General features: G+C 44.9%; 1 protein-coding gene and 1 pseudogene across 6 annotated transcripts in view; both read right to left on the reverse strand.

Annotated features, from left to right (window-relative positions):
• TEX14 (testis expressed 14, intercellular bridge forming factor) overlaps window positions 1-6,446 on the reverse strand; it is a 93,436-nt gene that overhangs the window by 79,107 nt on the left and 7,883 nt on the right. The window lies entirely within an intron of this gene.
• LOC135275802 (small nucleolar RNA U3) lies at window positions 5,324-5,518 on the reverse strand (annotated as a pseudogene).

Here is a 6,446-nt window from a genome sequence, read left to right on the forward strand (position 1 = left end):
TCGTTTAAGCTTTGGTAGCTTCCCATTTCTTGAGGTAGAGACAAAACTTCTCTATATACTTATGTGAGAAAATATTTTAAATGGCCCATTTTCAAGGAATAATAAATCTAAGTACTGGCAGCCAGCCTGCAAATGTAACTAACCACACAGCTCATGCACCTAGAAGGTCACAATAAGCGAACAGAATGTAGAGGACGGGTCAGCCCATAAAAGGGAAAAATGGGAAATTGAAACTTAAGGAAGGGGACAGGGCATAACCTTATAAGGGTGATAATGAAACTCAGGTGACATCAGGGAAGATTATAACCTCATAGTTACAACCAATGAGGAACTGGGAGAGGGACTTGTATGCTAGGAAATAAATTATACCAGACATCCAATCTTGCAAGACCCTTATTAAAAGTCTAACTTTTAAGGTCAGACATGGTGGCTCACGCCTGTAATCCCAGCACTTTGGGAAGCCAAGGCAGGTGGATCACGAGGTCAGGAGTTCAAGACCAGCCTGGCCAAAGTGGTGAAATCCCCTCTACTAAAAGCACAAAAATTAGCTGGGCATGGTGGTGCACGCCTATAGTAACAGCTACTCCAGACAGCTTAGACAGGAGAATTGCTTCAACCTGGGAGGTGGAGGTTGCAGGGAGCCAAGATTGCACCACTATACTCCAGCCTGGGCAACGGAGTAAGACTCCGTTGCCAAAAAAAAAAAAACAACAAAAAAAAGGAGGCAAAGCCAAAAAGTAGGCAAGAGATTAGACAAAAACCTGGAAGAAATGGCTCACAGTGACAAGGAAGGTTAAGAGTTTCAAAAAGAAGGATCAGTCAATAGTATCAAAGCCTCAGACATTTAGTAAGAAGACGCTCAGGCCTGTAATCCTAGCACTTTGGGAAGCTGAGGCCAGGAGTTCACTTGAGGCCAGGAGTTCAAGACCAGCCTGGCCAACACGGTGAAACCCTGTCTCTACTAAAAATACAAACACAAAAATTACCCAGGCTTGGTGGCACATGCCTGTAATGCCAGCTACTTGGGAGGCTGAGGCAGGAGTTTTGCTTGAACCTGAGAGGCAGTCATTACAGGGAGCTGAGATCATGCCACTGCACTCCAATCTGGGCAACAGAGTAAGACCATATCTCAAAAAATAAAGAGGAAGAAACAGTGTTCTTGGTGAGAGCAGTGCTAGTGGGGTTCACATGTCTTACTGCTCAGGGCTTGCTGTGTTATATTTGCAGTATATCTGTGTCCCCTACCAGACTGTCTCTCCTACACCACAGGGTAGGAACTGCCAAATGTATCTCCCCTACCTTCAGTGCCTTGTTCACTTACCTGCCCAACACAAGCCAGACTAAGAGTAGAGAAGAACAGCAGAGAACCAGCAAAAGGACAATTCTGCTTGCATCTCTCAGAGTTACGCATGTCATGAGGGCAAGGCACTAACCTGTTCAGGGCACCTGTTTGAAGATATTTGTATAGTGAACTTTGGAAGACAGATAGTATCTATATTCAGAGCAAAGTGAATACATACTTACCATCCAGTATAATAAAAATATTATCTCCGGCCAGGCACGGTGGCTCACGCCTGTAATCCCAGCATTTTGGGAGGCTGAGGCAGGCAGATCACCTGAGGTCAGGAGTTCGAGACCATCCTGGCCAACATGATAAAACTCCGCCTCTACTAAAACTACAAAAATTAGCTGGGCATGGTGGAGGGCGCCTGTAATCCCAGCTACTCAGGAGGCTGAGGCAGGAGAATCGCTTGAACCCAGGAGGTGGAGGTTGCAGTGAGCTGAGATTGTACCATTGCACTCCAGCCTGGGTTGACAGAGCAAAACTCTGTCTCAAAAAAAAAAAAAAAAGTTAAAAGAAAAGGAAAAAATGCTAATATTCTTGCTACTGCTGTTGCTATGAGTAATAAACCATCATTCATCTATGACCCCAAGAGACGGGTCATCGATACACCTGTAACAGTCTAACTTATCAAATCTCAAACTATTCATAGTTATTGACAGGAAGAAATTACAGTCAAGGAGGCAAAAAATTAAATCAACTAAGGACTCCAAGGGGTTCTCTCTCTCTCTTTTTTTTTTTTTTTAAGATGGAGTCTCGCTCTGTTGCCCAGGCTGGAGTGCAGTGGCAAGATCTTGGCTCAGTGCAACCTCTGCCTCCCAGTTTCAAGTGATTCTCCTGCCTCAGCCTCCTGAGTAACTGGGATTAATAGCATGCAACTCAGCTTTCCAAGTAGCCGGGATTACAGGCGCCCACCAACATGCCCAGCTAATTTTTGTATTTTGAATAGAGACAGGGTTTCACCATGTTGACCAGGCTGGTCTCAAACTTCTGACTTCAAGTGACCTGCCTGCCTAGGCCTCCCAAAGTGCTGGGATGACAGGTGTAAGCCACTGTGCCTGGCCCTCCAAGGGCTTCTCTAGGGATCAGAAAACACTTAGGGGAGGCACTGAGCAACAATCTTGAGGGGATACAGGTGGCGGGAAAGAAAAATAGGTGAAAACCTCTGTCCCTACAACTTAAACAAGTATGTCCTTTGGAGATTTCCTAATAAAAAATAACACTTATTCATTCAACACATAATTATTTTAGGCCAGCAATGTACATATGTTGTGGCTGCTATAAAGGTAACTAAAAATAGTTCCACAAGAAGTGACCAGAGGCAGCTATGACATGGCACAAAGACTGACCAAAAAAGTTAAAAGACCTGGATTCAAATATTGAAGTCCTAATACCACCCTCATTAGCCCCAGGGCCTCCAGATGGGTCAGTCACCTAATCCATCACTGTTTTGTAGATGGAGAAGTGGAAAGAGGTCAAGCAATTTGCCAGAGGTCACAAAGCAGTCTGGTTCTAAAGTCCATGCACTATACCACTGTCTCTGTGACATTGTGAAATATGTATTTGGAGCTGGACACGGTGGCTAATTGCCTGTAATCCCAGCACTGTGGGAGGCAGAAGTGGGTGGATCACTTGAGGTCAGGAGTTTCAGACTAGCCTGGCCAACATGGTGAAACCCCAACTCTACTAAAAATACAAAAATTAGTTGGGCATGGTGGTGGGCACCTGTAATCCCAGCTACTTGGCAGGCTGAGGCACAAGAATCACTTGAAGCCAGGGGGTGGAGGTTGCAGTGAGTGTGCCACTGTGCTCCAGCCTGGGTGACAGAGCAAGACACTGTCTCAAAAAAAAAAAAAAATTATATACATATATATATACACACATATATATATACACACATATATATATATACATATACATATATATATATATATTTATTTATTTATTTATTTATTTGGTCTTTGTGCCTGTTTCCTGACATAGAGCATCTAAAACTCTTTGAACCTCTGGAATGATGAGTATCTTTTGTGCCGATTGTGGCTAGTGGCTATGATCACCCAGATAGCATCAGGATGACACCAGGTCAGTGGAAAGACCAAAGCATGAGAGGGTTGGGACTCTTAGCCTCACCCCTCAACCTTTGGAGAGGGGAGAGGGGCTGAAGGTTAAATTGATTACCAATGGCCAGTGACTTACTCTACCATGCCTACATAATGAAGTTTCCATAAAAACCCAAAAGGACTGGGTTGGGAAGCTTCTGAATAGCTGAACATGGAGAGGTTCCTGGAGGGTGACCCAGTGAGAGCATGGAACTTCCAAGCCTTTTCCCACATGCCTTGCTCTAGACATCTCTTCCATCTGGCTGTTCATCTGTATCTTTTCTAATATTTTTACAATAAATGGGTAAACATAAGTAAAGTGTTTCCCTGAGTTCTATGAACCACTCTAGCAAATTAATCAAACCTGGGGAGTGGGTTTTCGGAACACCCGTTGAAGTATAGGTTACAACACTGCTTTTGACTGGCATCTGAAGTTGAGGGGGCAGACCTGTGGCACTGAGCTTTTAACCCAGGAGGTGGAAGTTATAGTGAGCTGAGATTGTGCCACTGCACTCTAGCCTGGGTGACAGAGTGAGACTTTGTCACAAAAAAAAAAAAAAAAAGAAAAGAAAACCAGCACACCACCAAAAGGCTAATTTTAAATTGCATTTTACTAAAGATCTTTAAGTGATTAAGAAAAAAGATTACTAAAAAAATCTTTGCCGGGCGTGGTGGCTCAAGCCTGTAATCCCAGCACTTTGGGAGGCCGAGGCGGGTGGATCATGAGGTCAAGAGATCGAGACCATCCCGGTCAACATGGTGAAACCCTGTCTCTACTAATACAAAAAATTAGCTGGGCATGGTGGCGCGTGCCTGTAATCCCAGCTACTCAGGAGGCTGAGGCAGGAGAATTGCCTGAACCCAGGAAGCGGAGGTTGCGGTGAGCCGAGATCGCGCCATTGCACTCCAGCCTGGGTAACAAGAGCGAAACTCCCGTCTCAAAAAAAAAAAAAAATCTTTACGTGTTTAAGAAAACTTTTTTTTTCAGACAGGATCTCATTCTATTGCCTAGGCTGCAGAGCAGTGTTGCCATTAGGGCTTACTGCAGCCATGAACTCCGAGGAACTCAAGCCATCGTCCCACCGAAGCCTCTTGAGTAGCTGGGACTACAGGCACTCGCCACCATGCTGGCCTACTTTAAAAATAGAGTTAGGGTCTGGCTACATTGCCCAGGCTGGTCTCAAACTCCTGGCCTCAAGTGAACCTCCCACCTCCACCTCCTAAGGTGATGGGATTACAGGCGTGGACCACCACACCTGGCAAGAAAATATTAAAAGCACATTTAAAACCACTGCTTTCCAAAGTAACTCAGAATGTAGGCTCCAATTCCATTGCTCAAAAATGCAGAACATGGCAAATGCTTGAAATGTAGAAGGTCAGATAGGTATTGACATTATGTGGAGAGCAACACTACAGAAATCCTATTCCCAACACCTAAATGCAGGCTGCTATTGGACAACCAAATCACCTCATTAAAACTCAACACAAAATTGGCCATATGCGGTAGCTCAGCCTGTAATCCCAGCACTTTGGAAAGCCGTGGTGGGTGGAATACTTGAGGTCAGGAATTCCAGACCAACCTGACCAACCTGGAGAAACCCTGTCTCTACTAAAAATATAGAAATTAGAAATTAAGCAGACGTGGTAGCTGGCGCCTGTAGTACCAGCTACCAGGAAAGCTAAGGCAGGAAAATGGCTTGAACCTGGGAAATGGAGGTAGCAGTGAGCCGAAATCGGTCAACTGCATTCCAGCCTTAGACGACAACAAAGAAAGACTCCGTCTCAGAAAAGGAAAAAAATAAGTAATAATTAACGTAAACACAGAAATACTAGAATGAAGAATTGCCTGAAAAGCTTTGTCTGCCACTCAACCAACAAATAAACCATTCAGACTACAACCTCTCCCTTATTCTCCCAGAGAAAGAGAAGAATGGCAAGTAGTGGCTACAGTAAAGCAACTCCACAGAGCCAGCTGTAGGGTCAAGAGAAAACTGCACCTCCGCGGTTTTGAGTGCTCTGCACATTCAAATAACTTCAAACATAACAAACTACAGAAACAATCCCTGAGTATAGGCTTGGTGGTCTGACTGCTGTCTCTGCTTGGTCTATAGCGGTCGCGCACTTTACATGATGGTGCATTTTGTTTGGTTTTTGGTTACGTTATTTGCCCTTTTCAGATATATTATACGTTAAATATTAGCTAATAATTGATCCAGGTAAACACAAAAGTCCTAAACACGACTTTCGCTTGTAAATTTCCAAAAACTTTTCAAAGCGCCAATAGGCTTCATTAACATACAGCTTCTCAGCAGCCAATCACACTCTGTGGGCGTCTGACTCTCTCCTGACCTCAAGCCAGCTACAATTACTCGGCCCAAGAGCCAGTCTTCACCCACTATCCACTAAGGACAAGCTGTTCTTGTTGCAGGTCAGTGCAGAGGTCCTCTTGTCTACTAGAGATCGGCTGACTTGGAGAGACCAGGTTTCCTTTTCCTTGAAAGACAAGCAGAGGGAGAGACGAAAGAAACAGACACACTACGAGTGCAGGCCAAGCGCGGCAGCCCACGCCTGTAATCCCACCAGCACTTTGATAGGCCGAGGTGGGCAAATCACTTGAGGGCAGGAGCTTGTTGGGCAACACGGTGAAACCCCGTCTCTAATAAAAAATACAAAAATTAGCCGACCATGGTGGTGCCCGCCTGTAATCCCAACTACTCCGGAGCCTGAGGCAGGAGAATGGCTTGAACCCTGGAAGTGGAGGTTGCAGTGAGCCAAGATTGTGCCACTTAACTCCAGCCTAGGTGACCGAGCGAGACTCTGTCTGGGGATAAAAAAAAAAAAAGTCCAAAAGACTTACTGGATGAAAAGAAACAAAAAAGAGAGAGAAGAAATAGAGACAGGCCAAGATTTTTAGAGCGGGTCTCACTGTTGCTCAGGCTGGAGTGCAGTGGCATGATATCTGCTCACTGCAATCTCCACCTCCTGGTTTCAAGCGGTTCTCCTGC

This window comes from Aotus nancymaae, unplaced genomic scaffold (assembly GCF_030222135.1).
Source record: "Aotus nancymaae isolate 86718 unplaced genomic scaffold, 86718_ANA_hifiasm-v0.15.2.pri h1tg000018l, whole genome shotgun sequence".
NCBI classification, from domain to species: domain Eukaryota; kingdom Metazoa; phylum Chordata; class Mammalia; order Primates; family Aotidae; genus Aotus; species Aotus nancymaae.